This window comes from Coregonus clupeaformis, unplaced genomic scaffold, assembly GCF_020615455.1.
Source record: "Coregonus clupeaformis isolate EN_2021a unplaced genomic scaffold, ASM2061545v1 scaf0401, whole genome shotgun sequence".
NCBI classification, from domain to species: Eukaryota; Metazoa; Chordata; class Actinopteri; order Salmoniformes; family Salmonidae; genus Coregonus; species Coregonus clupeaformis.
In genome coordinates this window covers 221,359-240,000 of record NW_025533856.1, presented here as the reverse complement: position 1 = coordinate 240,000, position 18,642 = coordinate 221,359, and the positions used below count along the sequence as shown (strand labels likewise).

The 18,642-nt window shown below is 45.7% G+C and overlaps 1 pseudogene; it reads left to right on the top strand.

Annotated features, from left to right (window-relative positions):
• Window positions 1-18,642, top strand: part of LOC123484662 — a 171,646-nt pseudogene that overhangs the window by 124,468 nt on the left and 28,536 nt on the right.

Here is an 18,642-nt window from a genome sequence, read left to right as displayed (position 1 = left end):
AGAGGGAGAGAGAGAGAGAGAGAGAGAGAGAGAGAGAGAGAGAGAGGGAGAGAGGGAGAGAGAGAGAGAGAGAGAGAGAGAGGGAGAGAGGGAGAGAGGGAGAGAGAGAGAGGGAGAGGGAGAGGGAGAGGGAGAGGGAGAGAGAGGGAGAGTGGGAGAGAGAGAGGGAGAGACCCTGTCTGAATATTGATCAGATACCCTTTCATTGTGGAATGATGTGGTGTAGGTGCTGTGTGTTTGGGTGTGCTCGTTTGCATGTGTGTGGCATATCAATGTGTCAAGTCAGAGGGATGTTTCTCTTAGCGTTGCCATGGCAATATAGGAAAAGGTCGCTGGAAGGCATTCTAGCCATGGGCTGGGGGGTGTGTGTGTTCGATCAGAATGTAAATGAAAGGCTTTTGTTCTTCTCTGTGTGTTTATGTGTCTACATGTATACTGATTATACAAAACATGCTATTTCCATAACAGACTGACCAGGTGGATCCAGGAGAAAGCTATGATCCCTTATTGATGTCACCTGTTAAATCCACTTCAATCAGTGTAGATAAAGGGGAGGAGACAGGTTAAATAATGATTGTTAAGCCTTGAGACAATTAAGACATGGATTGTGTATGTGTGCCATTCAGAGGGTGAATGGGCAAGACAAAAGATTTAGGTGCCTTTGAACTGGGTATGGTAGTAGGTGCCAGGCTCACCGGTTTATGCCAAGAACTGCAGCGCTGCTGGGTTTTTCAAGCTCAACAGTTTCCTGTGTGTATCAAGAATGGTCCACCACCCAAAGGACATCCAGCCAACTTGACACAACTGTGGGAAGCATTGAGTCAACATGGGCCAGCATCCCTGTGGAATGCTGTCGACATCTTGTAAAGTCCATGCCCCGACGAATTGAGGCTGTTCTGAGGGCAAAAGGGGTGCAACTCAATATTAGGAAGGTGTATACAGTAGGTGTGTGTGTATGTGCCTTATGTGCTCTGAGAGACAACAGTGTCTGGCAGCATAGACCAAAGGAAGGTTCTGGCTGCTGCAGTAGCCTTTACCAGAGAAGACAGCAGGCTAGGTCTCTTATGGTGTGTTCGGGGAAGACTAGGGAGAAGGTGGGGTGTGTTCGGGGAAGACTAGGGAGAAGGTGGGGTGTGTTCGGGGCAGACTGGGAGGAGAAGGTGGGGGTGTGTTCGGGGCAGACTGGGGAGAAGGTGGGGGTGTGTTCGGGGCAGACTGGGTAGAAGGTGGGGGTGTGTTCGGGGCAGACGGGGGAGAAGGTTGGTGTGTGTGTGGGGCAGACAGGAAGAAGGTGGGGGTGGGGGTGTGTGTGTGTGTGTGTGTGTGTGTGTGGGGGGGAGACGGGGGAGACGGGGGAGAAGGTATGGAGTGTGTATAACTCAGGTATTCAGAGTCATTATCATTCTTGCACTGTGTGTGTGTTGATGAGATAACCGATCAGTGAGTCTATTTATTAGAGCTAATTTCTACTAATACCTTTAACACATATCCCAGAGCCCATAAGACTGTGTACAAATAGACCTTATCACCATGGAAACTTCTGATAGACAGGAGCAGACCCCGTGATGCTACTGTCAGTACATTCACCTAGATGCAGAACACGCACACACACACGCACACATACAGAGAGACTCACAGCGTGGAGCCGGTTAGATAATCATCTCTGAGTCACAGTGTGTAATCACAGCCCAAATGACTGTCTGCAGGAGACCACACGCCTATGGTGCTGAGGAGAGAAAATAGGGAAGGAGAAGAGAGGATGTTATATAGTCTCATTGTGTCCTTTGTTCCTCTATAACCCTCAGAGGAACATGTCTATACTGTGTTTTTGAAAAGGTTCCTCGATGCACAATTAGATCTTTGGTCAGATCTATGAGTCTCTGCACACTGCAAGGGCTGTTGAGAGGACAGAATATGTTGCTCCCTGTTTTGATAGAAAATGCTAAAAATAAACAGAACAATAGCTAACTTATCTCAATCCCCGCTCTCTCTCTCTCTCTCTCTCTCAATTTCAATTCAATTTCAATTTAAGGGCTTTATTGGCATGGAAAACGTATGTTAACATTGCCAAAGCAATGAAGTAGATAGTAAACAAAAAGTTAAATAAACAATCAATATTAACAGTGAACATTACACTCAGAAGTTCCAAAAGAATAAAGACATTTCAAATGTTATATTATGTATATATACAGTCTCTCTCTCTCTCTCTCTCTCTCTCTCTCTCTCTCTCTCTCTCACTCTCAATTCAATTCAATTCAATTCAATTGATAAGGCTTTATTGGCATGGGAAACATACAGTACCAGTCAAAAGCTTGACTCACCATTTTAAAAAAAAAGAAGCTTTGCACACTCTTGGCATTCTCTCAACCAGCTTCACCTGGAATGCTTTTCCAACAGTCTTGAAGGAGTTCCCACATATGCTGAGAACTTGTTGGCTGCTTTTCCTTCACTCTGGGGTCCAACTCATCCCAAACCATCTCAATTTGATTGAGGTCGGGTGATTGTGGAGGTCAGGTCATCTGATGCAGCACTCCATCACTCTCCTTATTGGTTAAATAACCCCTACACAGCCTGTTGGGTCATTGTCCTGTTGAAAAACAAATGATATTCCCACTAAGCCCAAACCAGATGGGATGGCGTATCGCTGCAGAATGCTGTGGTAGCCATGCTGGTTAAGTGTGCTTTGAATTCTAAATAAATCACAGACAGTGTCACCAGCAAAGCACCCCTACACCATAACACCTCCTCCTCCATGTTTAAGGATGGAACTACACATGCAGAGAACATCCGTTCACCCACACCGCATCTCACAAAGACATGGCGGTTGGAACCAAAAATCTCAAATTTGGACTCCAGACCAAAGGACACATTTCCATCGGTCTAATGTCCATTGCTCGTGTTTCTTGGCCCAAGCAGGTTTCTTCTTATTGGTGTCCTTTTTAGTAGTGATTTCTTTGCATCAATTCGACCATGAAAGCCTGATTCACACAGTCCCCTCTGAACAGTTGATGTTGAGATGTGTCTGTTACTTGAACTCAGTGAAGCATTTATTTGGGCTGCAATTTCTGAGCAGAGGTAACTCTGGGTCTTCCATTCCTGTGGCGGTCCTCATGAGAGCCAGTTTCATCATAGCGCTTGATGGTTTTTATAACTGCACTTGAAGAAACTTTCAAAGTTCTTGAAATTTTACGGATTGACTGACCTTCATGTCTTAAAGTAATGATGGACTGTCATTTCTCTTTGCTTATTTGAGCTATTCTTGCCAATATGGTCTTGGTCTTTTACCAAATAGGGCTATCTTCTGTATACCCCCCCTACCTTGTCACAACACAACTGATTGGCTCAAACGCATTAAGAAGGAAAGAAATTCCACAAATTAACTTTTAACAAAGCACACCTGTTAATTGAAATGAATTCCAGGTGACTACCTCATTAAACTGGTTGAGAGAATGCCAAGAGTGTGCAAAGCTGTCATCAAGGCAAAGGGTGGCTATTTGAAGAATCTCAAATATAAAATATATTTTGATTTGTTTAACACTTCTTTGGTTACTACATGATTCCATATGTGTTATTTCATAGTTTTGATGTCTTCACTATTATTCTACAATGTAGAAAATAGGAAAAAAAAAAAGTGAGTAGAAAAAAACTTGCATGAGTAGGTGTGTCCAAACTTTTGACTGGTAGTGTATGTTTACATTGCCAAAGCAAGTTAAATTCATAATAAAGTGAAATAATCAATCAAAAATTAACAGTTAACATTACATTCACAAGTTTCAAAGGAATAGACACATTTCAAATGTCATATTATGGCTATGTACAGTGTTATAACGATGTGTAAATAGTTAAAGTACAAAAGGGAAAATAATAAACATAAATATGGGTTGTATTTACAATGGTCTCTCTCTCTCTCTCTCCTCTCTGTCTCTCTCTCTCATTCTCTCCCTCTCTCTCTCTCTCTCTCTCTCTCTCTCTCTCTCTCTCTCTCCTTCTTTCACTCTTATTCTCTCTCTCTCTCTCACTCTCTCTCTCTCTCTCCTTCTTTCACTCTTATTCTCTCTCTCTCTCTCTCTCTCCTTCTCTCACTCTAATTCTCTCTCTCGATCTCTCTCGCTCCTTCTCTCACACTCTCTCACTCTTATTCTCTCTCTCTCTCTCGATCTCTCTCGCTCCTTCTCTCACTCTCTCTCACTCTCGATCTCTTATTCTCTCTCTCTCTCTCTCTCTCTCTCTCTCTCTCTCTCTCTCTCTCTCTCACACACTCTCCTTCACTCACTCTTATTCTCTCTCTCTCGATCTCTTATTCTCTCTCTCTTTCTCTCTCTCTCTCTCTCTCTCTCTCTCTCCTTCTCTCACTCTTATTCTCTCTCTCTCTCTCCTTGTCTCACTCTTATTCTCTCTCTCAATTCAATTTAAGGGGCTTTATTGGCATGGCAAGTGAAATAGATGATAAACAAAAGTGAATTAAACAATAAAAAAATGAACAGTAAACATTACACTCACAAAAGTTAAAAAATAATAAAGACATTTCAAATGTCATATTATATATATACACAGTGTTATAATGATGTGCAAATAGTTAAAGTACAAAAAGGAAAATAAATCAACATAAATATACTGTAGGTTGTATTTACAATGGTGTTTGTTCTTCACTGGTTGCCCTTTTCTTGTGGCAACAGGTCACAAATCTTGCTGCTGTGATTGCACACTGTGGTATTTCACCCAATGGATATGGGAGTTTATCAAAATTGGATTTGTTTTCGAATTCTTTGTGGGTCTGTGTAATCTGAGGGAAATATATGTCTCTAATATTGTCATACATTTGGCAGGAAGTTAGGAAGTGCAGCTCAGTTTCCACCTCATTTTGTGGGCAGTGTGCACATAGCCTGTCTTCTCTTGAGGGCCAGGTCTGCCTACGGCGACCTTTCTCAATAGCAAGGCTATGCTCACTGAGTCTGTACATAGTCAAAAATGTACTAAATTTTGGGTCAGTCACAGTGGTCAGGTATTCTGCCACTGTGTACTCTCTGTTCAGGGCCAAATAGCATTCTAGTTTGCTCTGTTTTTTGTAACTTCTTTCCAATTTGTAAAAGTGTCTCTCTCTCCTCTCTCTCTCTCTCTCTCTCTTTGTGTCTCTCCGTGTCTCCAGGTATGAGGGAGTTGTCTCCTCCTCCTCTGAACCTCAGGAGGTTGTACAGTGAGACTCTGGAGATCGAACCTGTCCTCATCACCATATCCCCTGGAGCAGACCCCTCTCAGGAACTACTGGAGCTTGCCTCCGAGACTGTAGGACGGGACAACTACCACGAGGTACACGCACCTACCTTACACGCAGCCGCAATACAATAGGTCTTGCTGTTGTGCTACACACCAGTGTTGGATGAGGTTACCCATGCTTTCACATGTACTGATATGCACCATCAGAGCATCTGATGTGATCTGTCTCTCCCCAGGTGGCAATGGGCCAGGGCCAGGCTGATGTGGCCTTAGCAACTCTGAGAGAGTGTTCCCGCAGCGGAGACTGGCTCTGCCTTAAAAACCTGCACCTGGTGACTGCATGGCTGCCCCTGCTAGAGAAGGTGTGTGTGTGTGTGTGTGTTTATGTTGAGCTGTGAGATAATATGGACACAGTGTGACACTAGATGCGTCATCGGGGTCCGAGTGGCACAGTGGTCTAAGGCACTGCATCGCAGTGCTAGCTGTGCCACTAGAGATCCTGGTTCGAATCCAGGCTCTGTCGTAGCCGGCCGCGACCGGGAGACCCATGGGGCGGCGCACAATTGGCACAGCGTCGTCCAGGGTAGGGTAGGGGAGGGAATGGCCGGCAGGGATGTAGCTCAGTTGGTAGAGCATGGCGTTTGCAACACCAGGGTTGTGGGTTCGATTCCCACGGGGGGCCAGTATGAAAAAAAATAAATAATAATAATAAATGTATGCACTCACTAACTGTAAGTCGCTCTGGATAAGAGCGTCTGCTAAATGACTAAAATGTAAATGTAAAAATGTCATTAGATCCCCAGTGCTGTGGTTACAGGCAGGCAGGCATGATGAGTTGTACCCTGTTATGATGAGTTTCTGGTATTGAGAAGTGAGGATGCAAGAATTTACTTAGACATTCTGTGGAGATTTTATACCAAGTATTTATTGGATCATGAGCTCGTGGTTTCATCTAACAAACGGACATAGCCTTGCCCCATTGTCAGTTGAACTGCCCATACACACAAATCTCACAGCTTTTATACTCTTGGTTACACATTTCTTCAAACCCATCTGGCCATCGTCAATGAGCACTCCCATTCTATGATGTTATTACTCTTTACCCCAAGTCATATATCCTGTCCATCCATCACGGTATCCTAAACATCAGTAATCTCCTTTGACATAAGGAATGCAGACTCAGTGGAACCAAGCCAATTATCTCGTAACTCTAACCTGGTCCCCACGATACTATGACATGACATCATTACGCTATAAAAACCTCATATCATACCCTGATTAGGATCGCTGTGATTCATACATCATGGACAGACAGTGTGTATGTGTTCCCTGGGGATGTGGTTAGTGCTGTGTCACTGTAGCAGGTCAGATCTCTCTGGGGGGAGATGATTGTGTGTGTGTGTTCCAATCTTATTCTCCCGGGGTTCAGCCTCAGATCTCTCCTGACCTAGCCTGTACAGCAGCATCACTGCTCCTGCTGTGCACTAAACCCTACCTTATTACAGAAGATCTCTCTCTCTCTCTCTCAACCACTCTCCCTCTCTCTCTCTCTCTCTCTCTCTCTCACACATCCCAATCTCTCTTTCCTCTCTCCCACCTGTGATGGAAAGAGAGGATGAATGATGAGAGCAGGGATGCAGTCAGTCAGAGGAGACAGGTGAAACGCAGCCGTGGAGGGAAGAGAGGACAGAGAGATACCCTCTCTTTATTATATCATCCACCTCTTCTCTCCTTTTCTCCTCCCCTACCCTCAGAGAGAGAGAGAGAGACAGAGAGAGAGAGGCTCTCTGAGTTTAATTGAAGCTGGCAGGGTGGCTCTCTCCCTCCCTCTTCCATTCTTTCTCCGTCTCTCTCTCTATCTGCACTGCAGCAGTTTGACACGTTTACCAGGGACCCCTCCTCCGGCCCCTAACTATCACATGCTTCAATATTCCCCACCATAATACATTAACAGAGTGACTGGTCATTCACTAGCAACAATCAGAGCAGCATGAGCAGACCACAACATTCATATTCAATCACTGAGTCAGTCATATTTGTTAGATGTGTTTCCAGAAATGGACCCCAGGAAGAGTAGCTGCTGCCTTGGCCACAGCTAATGGGGATCCTAATAAAAGACTATATACTAAATGACTGTGATAAGGGCTTCCATGGTGTTTAAACAGGACCAAAAGTTAGAGACACCAATAGAACACACTAATAGAACACACCAATAGAACACACCAATAGAACACACCAATAGAACACACCAATAGAACACACTAATAGAACACACCAATAGAACACACCAATAGAACACACTAATAGAACACACCAATAGAACACACTAATAGAACACACCAATAGAACACACTAATAGAACACACCAATAGAACACACTAATAGAACACACCAATAGAACACACCAATAGAACACACCAATAGAACACACCAATAGAACACACTAATAGAACACACCAATAGAACACACTAATAGAACACACCAATAGAACACACCAATAGAACACACCAATAGAACACACCAATAGAACACACCAATAGAACACACCAATAGAACACACTAATAGAACACACCAATAGAACACACCAATAGAACACACTAATAGAACACACCAATAGAACACACTAATAGAACACACCAATAGAACACACTAATAGAACACACCAATAGAACACACTAATAGAACACACCAATAGAACACACCAATAGAACACACCAATAGAACACACCAATAGAACACACCAATAGAACACACCAATAGAACACACTAATAGAACACACCAATATAACACACCAATAGAACACACTAATAGAACACACCAATAGAACACACCAATAGAACACACCAATAGAACACACCAATCATAGCTCAGAAACAGGATGGAACTTCTGAGAGATTCAACCTCCAATACAGGAGACTCAGCTCACAGCTCTGAGTTATATACACACACACACACACACACACACAGAGACCTGCCCTATGGAAAAAGACAGACATGGTCCCCCACCTCTCTCTGAAGGTGCCAGACTGATTTGAATAACGTACACATTTACATAATGATCTCTCTCGCTCTGTCTTTCTTTCTTTCTCTCCCTCTCCCTCCCTCTTTGCACTCATTTAGCTCTTATCTTTTCTTCCTCCACTCCATATGTTTCACCAGCGGGGCTTATTAGCCAGGAAAGGAACACACTGATGAGGGGGGAAGATGGGAAGGGAGCGAGAGGTTGAGAGGATGAATGATGGGGAGATGAGATGATGAGACGAGAGAGATACTGTTTGTCTCTCTCTGCATCTCTCTTCTCTGCTCATATAGTGGCATACGTTAGAGAGACGATCCAGCCAGACTAGAATTTAGCTTACCAGTTCATGCGTCAGGTGTGTGTGTGTGTGTGTGTGTGTGACTGGGTGTGTGTGTGTGTTTCATCACAGATTTCCACTCTAACCCCAGTCTAACCCTGGTCACAGTAGATCCTCTACTCTAACCCCAGTCTAACCCTGGTCACAGTAGATGCTCCACTCTAACCCCAGTCTAACCCTGGTCACAGTAGATGCTCCACTCTAACCCCAGTCTAACCCTGGTCACAGTAGATGCTCCACCCTAACCCCAGTATAACCCTGGTCACAGTAGATGCTCCACTCTAACCCCAGTATAACCCTGGTCACAGTAGATGCTCCACTCTAACCCCAGTATAACCCTGGTCACAGTAGATGCTCTACTCTAACCCCAGTCTAACCCTGGTCACAGTAGATCCTCCACTCTAACCCCAGTCTAACCCTGGTCACAGTAGATCCTCCACTCTAACCCCAGTATAACCCTGGTCACAGTAGATCTTCCACTCTAACCCCAGTCTAACCCTGGTCACAGTAGATCTTCCACTCTAACCCCAGTATAACCCTGGTCACAGTAGATCTTCCACTCTAACCCCAGTATAACCCTGGTCACAGTAGATGCTCCACTCTAACCCCAGTATAACCCTGGTCACAGTAGGTCCTCCACTCTAACCACAGTCTAACCCTGGCCACAGTAGATGCTCCACTCTAACCCCAGTCTAACCCTGGTCACAGTAGATCCTCCACTCTAACCCCAGTATAACCCTGGTCACAGTAGATCCTCCACTCTAACCCCAGTCTAACCCTGGTCACAGTAGATGCTCCACTCTAACCCCAGTATAACCCTGGTCACAGTAGATGCTCCACTCTAACCCCAGTATAACCCTGGTCACAGTAGATCCTCCACTCTAACCCCAGTATAACCCTGGTCACAGTAGATCCTCGACTCTAACCCCAGTCTAACCCTGGTCACAGTAGGTCCTCCACTCTAACCCCAGTCTAACCCTGGTCACAGTAGATCTTCCACTCTAACCCCAGTATAACCCTGGTCACAGTAGGTCCTCCACTCTAACCCCAGTATAACCCTGGTCACAGACACATGCTCCATGCTTTCTTTTGATCTGTGAGCTCAAGTACCGTATTAATTTATGTTTCTTATCTCAACTCAAAAGAAAGGTGATTCATGAGCCACTGTGTTCAGAGCCCCTGATGTCTCCAGGGTTGTGTGTGTGTCTGTGCGTTTCAGTGGCTGTGTGCTGAATATTCCAGTGCCCCTCTCCTACCTCCCTGTCCCCGTCTGAGCCACACAACCCTGTGTATACTGGGGCTCTGAACATTTTCTCTCTACATAGAAATGTCTAAAATCAACATCAAACACACATGGCAGATTTACAGCTCAGGGGCAGGGGAACTGAGTGTGTGCGTTTATATGAATTATGTTATTCTCCTGTTCCTCTTCTTGGCATCTGGGAAATGGAGATGTTTTGTTGCTTAACATTATAACAAAGTGAGAGAGAGAGAGAGAGAGAGAGAGAGAGAGAGAGAGAGAGAGAGAGAGAGAGAGAGAGAGAGAGAATCCTCAAATGTTTGGGGTGATGTTAACCACATTTATATATTGATGTCTCTCTCCTGTAGGAGCTGAATGTTCTGCAGCCTAAAGCAGGCTTCCGTCTCTGGCTTACGGCTGAGGTCCATCCCAAGTTCCCCCCCATCCTGTTGCAGTCCAGCCTCAAGATCACCTACGAGGTACAAACACTATATATGTACACACAGACAAACACACACAGACAGACACACACACACACCTTGTCCATGGTAATACAGTATGTGGCAGCTCGTGTTTGACTAAGACATGTAGCCCGGGGTGTATGTGGTGTGGAAGCGTGTAGCCCCAGGTGTGTTAGCTGTTTGAGGCATGTTACTGAGGCGTGTTTCTGAGGCGTGTTATTGGGCTGAGTGTATGCAGAGCCAGGAGAAGTCTGTTAGTCAGGCTAGGCCAGGCTCCACTGACCAGCTGCACTGTTTGACAGCCCGGCATTAAGGAACAGACACTCACAGAAACACACAGGCCCTGTTGAGAAGTGGAGCACACTTGATCTCTCCTTCCCTCAGGCGAGCTTTTAACATGGTAAAGCCTGGAGCCCCTACTGCCATCCCAGCCTCGCTCACAGCACCATTTATGCCCTCGGCTATTCAAAATCCTCAGGATCTTCTAATTCATTGTCAAACTTCTCTCCCTCAGGCTCCTCCTGGTCTAAAGAAAAACTTGTTGAGGACCTATGAGTCGTGGAGCCCTGAGCAGATCAGTAAAGGCGGTCTGCTGTCCAGAGCCCAGTCCCTCTTCTGCCTCGCATGGTTCCACGCTGTCTGCCAGGAGAGACGTAATTACATCCCCCCAGGTACCCTAGCACTTTACAAACTACATCCCCCAGGTAGCCTAGCTTCTTATAAACTACACTAGCGGTTATAAATTAGTAGTGGTAGCCCAGCGGTTAAGAGCGTTGGGCCAGTAACCAAAAGGACGCTGGTGTGAATCCTCAAGCGGACTATGTGAAAAATCTGTCGATGTGCCCTTGAGCAAGGCACTTAACTCCTGTAAGTCGCTCTGGATAAGAGTGTCTGCTAAATGAATACCCCAGCAGCTTATAAACTACATCCCCTAGGTACCCCAGCACTTTAAACTACATCCCACAGGAACCCCAGCACCTTATAAACTACATCCCCCAGGAAATAAAACTACAGTTCCCTGGAGTCATCCCAGTGCCTCCGATTTAATGACCTACTACAGCTCCCATCATGCCCTGGGACTGTTGTGGCCCACTAGAGCAGCCCCACTAATGTGTGTTTACAGTGTGTGTATAACCTGACCCTTTAGAAACATGGTCTCTGCGGTCACACAGCCATCAGCAGAGCCTGGGAACGTTGTCTGTGAGGTCATAAAGAACACTAGCGTGCTTCCACTCTCCAGTCTACAGAGAGATTCTGCACTCTCACTGCTCCCCTGTGCTCTGTAGCAGCTTTACCAGCTACAGCATGTTAACAGCAGTACACTCAGGACCAGGGGCTGCCTAATTTACAAACACCCTCCATGCTAGTTAATATACAATTAAACACACACGTACTCATAGCTGAAGTGTTCACACATACTGTACATACGTACACAGCGGTACTGAAAGCACTATGGAGAGCCATGATGACACAGATGTTTTAGTGATGGCTATAATTAGAATGTATCTATACCCGTCGGGGACTGAACACATAATTAACACACCAATTAAATACACCGACATGAGAAGGAACCAGGGATCCATCCAGAGTTATTAATGAAATACTGCTCTCCCCTTCCATATCTCTCCTACCGCTCTTCTTCTCCGTCACTCTTCCTTCCACCTCTCTCTCTCTCTCTCTCTCTCTCTCTCTGCTCTCTCTCTCTCTCTCTCTCTCTCTCTCTCTCTCTCTCTCTCTCTCTCTCTCTCTCTCTCTCTCTCTCTCTCTCTCTCTCTCTCTCTCTCTCTCTCTCTCTCTCTCTCTCTCTCTCTCTCTCTCTCTCTCTCTCTCTCTCTCTCTCTGTGTGTGCAGTCAGCAGAGCAGCGGTAGTGTGTAATATTAGAGAGGTTAATTAGTCTATCATACTGGAACATGAACAGACTAATTACTGACCATCTCACACACACCACAGCCTCACCCCCAGTCTCACCCCCAGCCTCACCCCCAGTCTCACCCCCAGCCTCACCCCCAGTCTCACCCCCACTGTACTGCTGCTGGATGTGTCTGAGCCAGGAGCCTCCCTCCCTCCCTCTCTCCAACCCTCTGGAGAACAGAACCACTCATGCAGAAGCATGGGACGTGTGTGTGTGCAGTTGGAGAGGGGTGGTGTGGATACGGCAGCAGAAGGGCATCTATACTGTTACTGAGAGATAGAGAGTACAGTACACAAGAGGATGAGAGCTCAATCAAGCATGGTGTACACACACACACACACTGGACTGCAGTGTGAGCCCAACCCCCTGCCATCTCAATCAGAGGACAGCGGCTGTAACAGCAGAGTGGAGATCACTGAGGCGAGACGACCACATCAACTAACACTGGTGACTCACAGGACCACACAAACACGCACACACAAAACGTACACACACTCATTCATTTCCATCCGCACAGACGGGGCTTTGCAACACGTTTATGCTCATCAGTCTCATCACAGAAGAGCATCAATCAGACGTGTGTGGGTGTGTGGGTGTGTGGGTGTGTGTGTGTGGGTGTGTGGGTGGGTGGGTGTGTGGGTGGGTGGTTGTGTGGATGTGTGGGTGTGTGGGTGTGTGGATGTGTGGGTGTGTGGGTGTGTGGATGTGTGGATGTGTGGGTGTGTGGGTGTGTGTGGGTGTGTGGGTGGGTGGTTGTGTGGTTGTGTGGGTGTGTGGATGTGTGGGTGTGTGGGTGTGTGGATGTGTGGGTGTGTGGGTGTGTGGATGTGTGGGTGGTGTGGGTGTGTGGGTGTGTGTTTTCACTGATTCTATTCGACCCCTGATGCATTTTGTGGTAAAGTATGTGTACATGCATGCATTGTCCCAGCATGTGGTTGATTGAAATAGTATTTTTTCCGCCCATCAATAAACCCTCAGGAGGTTAACACACAGATACACACATCACTCTGAATAACAATGAAGGCAATGATCCTGATATGAATATCAACACATCAATCAATCAATTTTTATTTTATATAGCCTCTTCTTACATCAGCTAATATCTCGAAGTGCTGTACAGAAACCCAGCCTAAAACCCCAAACAGCTAGTAATGCAGGTGTAGAAGCACGGTAATAGGAAAACTCCCCTAGAAAGGCAAAACCTAGGAAGAAACCTCCAGAGAACCAGGCTATGAGGGGTGGCCAGTCCTCTTTCTGGCTGTGCCGGGTGGAGATTATAACAGAAACCATGCCAAGATGTTCAAAATGTTCATAAGTGACAAGCATGGTCAAATAATAATCAGGAATAAATCTCAGTTGGCTTTTCATAGCCGATCATTAGAGTTTAAAACAGCAGGTCTGGGACAGGTAGGGGTTCCATAACCGCAGGCAGAACAGTTTAAACTGAATAGCAGTACAGGCGGACTGGGGACAGCAAGGAGTCACCACGCCGGTAGTCCCACGTATGGTCCTAGGGCAGGAATATCAACACATCAACATTCCCTGTAGGGATCTGCATGTTAGAGGAGGGTCAGGGTTATTTTGGCTGAGGGGGAAAGACACTGCATCTCGCCACACATCTTAACAGTATCGGAGTCTGACCACACATAGAACCTTACACAGTGTGCTGATAATCAGATATCTCTGGTCCCACAGGCTCCTGCATCTCATATCACACTATCTCTGGTCCCACAGGCTCCTGCATCTCATATCACACTATCTCTGGTCCCACAGGCTCCTGCATCCCATATCACACTATCTCTGGTCCCACAGGCTCCTGCATCCCATATCACACTATCTCTGGTCCCACAGGCTCCTGCATCCCATATCACACTATCTCTGGTCCCACAGGCTCCTGCATCCCATATCACACTATCTCTGGTCCCACAGCCTTCTCCTGCATCCCATATCACACTATCTCTGGTCCCACAGGCTCCTGCATCCCATATCACACTATCTCTGGTCCCACAGGCTCCTGCATCCCATATCACACTATCTCTGGTCCCACAGGCTCCTGCATCCCATATCACACTATCTCTGGTCCCACAGGCTCCTGCATCCCATATCACACTATCTCTGGTCCCACAGGCTCCGGCATCCCCATATCACACTATCTCTGGTCCCACAGACTCCCATCCCATATCACACTATCTCTGGTCCCACAGGCTCCTCATCCCATATCACACTATCTCTGGTCCCACAGTCTCCTGCATCCCACATCACACTATCTCTGGTCCCACAGGCCTCCTGCATCCATATCACACTATCTCTGGTCCCACAGGCTCCTGCATCCCATATCACACTATCTCTGGTCCCACAGTCTCCTGCATCCCACATCACACTATCTCTGGTCCCACAGGCTCCTGCATCCCATATCACACTATCTTTGGTCCCACAGGCTCCTGCATCCCATATCACACTATCTCTGGTCCCACAGGCTCCTGCATCCCATATCACACTATCTCTGGTCCCACAGGCTCCTGCATCCCATATCACACTATCTCTGGTCCCACAGCTCCCGGCATCCCACTATCAAACACTGATGATACACTATCAGCCACTAGACTAGCATGATATGGCTGTATAATACTGATCAGAATACTGATACTAGCTCTATCAATTAGACCTGGTGGAGTATGGAGCTTTGAGGACCCCAGGAAGGGGTTTAAATAGTGTCCTCTCTCTCCTCGTGTCTGATGGAATCAATGCCATTCACCTTCTGCAGTACATACTGACTGGATGACAACTGTTGATGCTAGTTCATGTTCCTTTCAGATGCTAGTTCATATTGATGCCTGAAGTGCCACTGCAGTGTCTCAGCAAGTTGACAGTTCGCTGGATACAGAGGCTGTTTTTTCCTGACAGTCACTCTAATTTGGTTTCTGTTATGTTCTTTCGTCTCGAGTTCTAATGCTCTGTTTTCTCTGTCTGTGGTTCTAATGACCTTTTCTAGGGATGGAATACGTTATAATATTCTGTTCTCTCTCTATGGTTCTAGGGAAGGAATAATTTATAATGTTCTGTTCTCTCTGTCTGTGGTTCTAGGGATGGAATAAGTTATAATGTTCTCTCTGTGGTTCTAGGGATGATTAAGTTTTAATGTTCTGTTGTCTCTCTGTGGTTCTAGGGATGGATAAAGTTTTAATGTTCTGTTCTCTCTCTATGGTTCTAGGGATGGACTAAATTCTATGAGTTCTCTCTGTCTGATCTGCGGGCTGGCTTTGAGATCATCGACCGTCTGTTTGAAGGTGGTAAGGTGTTCCAGTGGGAGTTTGTCCATGGTCTGTTGGAGAACGCCATCTACGGCGGCAGGATAGATAACCCATGTGACCTGAGGATCCTCCGCTCCTACCTGGAACAGTTCTTCTCCTCACGTCTCCTTTCTGCCTCAGCCAATCACAACCAACGCAGCAAGAGAGGCCACGCCTTCCCGTCGCAGATCAGCCTGCCCAACTCCTGCTCCATACTGGTGAGACTATACAAACACACACACACACACACACACACACACACACACACCATCTCTGTCAGTCGTTTAACTCTGTGGTGTGTGTGTGTATGTTTGTGTGTTCAGGACTATCGTGGTGTGATAGAGAATCTTCCAGAGGACGACCGGCCAGCGTTTTTCGGCCTGCCTGCCAACATCGAACGCTCCTCCCAGAGAATCATCAGCTCTCAGGTCAGCTACCGCACACACATACAAATGATCAGCTCTCAAGTGTGGTTAACACACCAGTACACACACACACACACATAGACACACATTCTCACACACAGAGGGTGCACCTGTGTCCCATAACTCAGATGGGTGAGGAAGAGGATAGTGCCCCTCCCCTGCCCTCATGCCCTTTGACCCCACTGGCAGGCTTCTGTTTTCCACAGGAAAGCCACCACTCACACCCTCTCCTCCCAGAGTTTATTTGGCTGCAAGGCATCCCTCATCCTCCCTCAGTTCTCTCTGCCTCAGGCCTGTTTGATGTCTGGAATGTCCCTCATCAGCACATTGTCTCCTGCACCTCTAACCCTGGATATCTACACAGTCACACAGGCCTCGGACACACACACAACACAGATCAATCACCCCTACTCTCCCACACCTCATGCACTCTCTCACACAGCCAAGGCCAGCCAGCAAGCCAGCCAGCCAGCCAGACAGACAGGAAGGCCGGGCTAGATTATTTGAGAGAGAACTCAGGGGCCTCATACAGGTCTGGAGGAAGAAAGGAGAAGCTTTATTAACTAACACACAAATACTCAGTCAAATTCACACCACTCCTGCTGGTGGAGTTGGCTGACACGGCAGCCACATTGTGTCCAGTGCTGTGTCCCACATGGCAGCCATTTTGGGCTGTCACTGTGCTCTCTGCCTGTCAGCAGGGGCTGTTTGAGGGCAATTAAAGGCCTAATTACTCAGCCAATTAAAGAGATGATTGCTCTCCCCAGATTGAGAGGGGGAAATTGCGCCGACATGCTCTATGACACGGCACTTATTGCTGCTAAATCTGGAGCAGTGTGTTATTGGCTAATTCACCACCTCTTCCTTCCTCTGAGCTCAAAATTATCATTATAGCTGCTTTGGCACTGATTTATTTCTCTGTATCTGTCTCTCTCTCTCTCTCTCTCTCTCTCTCTCTCTCTCTCTCTCTCTCTCTCTCTCTCTCTCTTCTCTCTCTCTCTTTCTTCCTCTCCATTTCTCTCTCTCTCTCTCATTTCTCTCTCTCCATTTCTCACTGCCTATTCTCGATTTATCTCTCTCTGATGTGCATCTAATTCATGGATGTTTGTGCTTGTGCAATCATGCTTCCACTATGGATTGCATATTTGGATTGTCATTTTGTTCAATATTTCATTTGATTCTATGGCTTTGTGATGTCTGCGCCTCCATCTGTCTGTCTGGCTTTGACACATCTGAAGAACTGGAGATAGAAGCATTACATTTAAGCAATAAGGCCCGAGGGGGTGTGGTATATGGCCAATTTACCACGACTGTTCTTATGCGACGCAACGCTGAGACATGGGCCTGGATACAGCCCTTAGCCGTGATATATTGGCCATATACCACAAACCTCCGAGGTGCCTTATTGCTATTATAAACTGGGTTACCGATGTAATTAGAGCAGTAAAAATACATGTTTTGTCATACCGTGGTATACCACGGCTGTCAGCCAATCAGCGTTCAGGGCTCGACCCACCCAGTTTATAATCCTGTATAAAGGCCTTTTCTCACCAAGTGGAGGGCAGAAATACAAATTCGATTTTGACGCACTAAACCATTCTCACCAAGTCCAATACGTTTTCCCCTTTTCAGAAAAATCTGCATAAGGTCACCAATGCTGCTGCGGTCGTTCTCCATGGCAATATGTTGTTCAAAGTGGTTAGAGAGGACGTAGTAATGACAGAAACTCATATACTACTGGTAATATGATATGCTACTGGAAATATGATATACTACTGGTAATATGATATGCTACTGGAAATATGATATACTACTGGTAATATGATATGCTACTGGTAATATGATATGCTACTGGTAATATGATATGCTACTGGTAATATGATATGCTACTGGAAATATGATATACTACTGGTAATATGATATGCTACTGGTTGTCTTATGCTACTGGTAATATGATATGCTACTGGTAATATGATATGCTACTGTAATATGATATGCTACTGGTAATATGGATATGCTACTGGTAATATGATATACTACTGGTAATATGATATGCTACTGGTAATATGATATGCTACTGGTAATATGATATGCTACTGGTAATATGATATGCTACTGGTAATATGATATGCTACTGGTATGATATGCTACTGGTAATATGATATGCTACTGGTAATATTAGGGTAAATCATGAAAGGAGCGTAGCTCGTTTCATTCCGTAGCACCCCATTTAATAAGAGAGGAAACGCAAAAATGGTACCTGTTGTCATTCCTACATATTAACAACCTTGCCTTAGCTTCAAATCCTTTCTGTGGGATATCAAAACGAATCTGCATTATAGAATAATGCTAAATCAATGTAGCCTATCATATAAATTGAGGAGGAAAGTTTTAAGTGGAAGGAATAGAGACAGCTGTGATACAGGCTATATGAAGATGAAATTAACAACCATTAGAAAATAGAAACACATGCACCTGTCCATAGCAACCTGTCCATAGCAACATGTCCATAGCCTAATGATCTGCTGTTGATAAATGTTAGTGAAGCAATGGGTGGTTATGTTGAGACTACATTTTAATTTGAGTCCTTTATCTAAATCTGTGCAAACACTTAATGAGTGTAATCTCCGGCGGATATTTTGTTGTCTCTGTCTTTTAGGTTTGCCTATAGCACAGGTGGTCGTCTAGATTCACTTTAGCAGGCTGATAATATATAGCCTAATATATAGGCTATACGAAT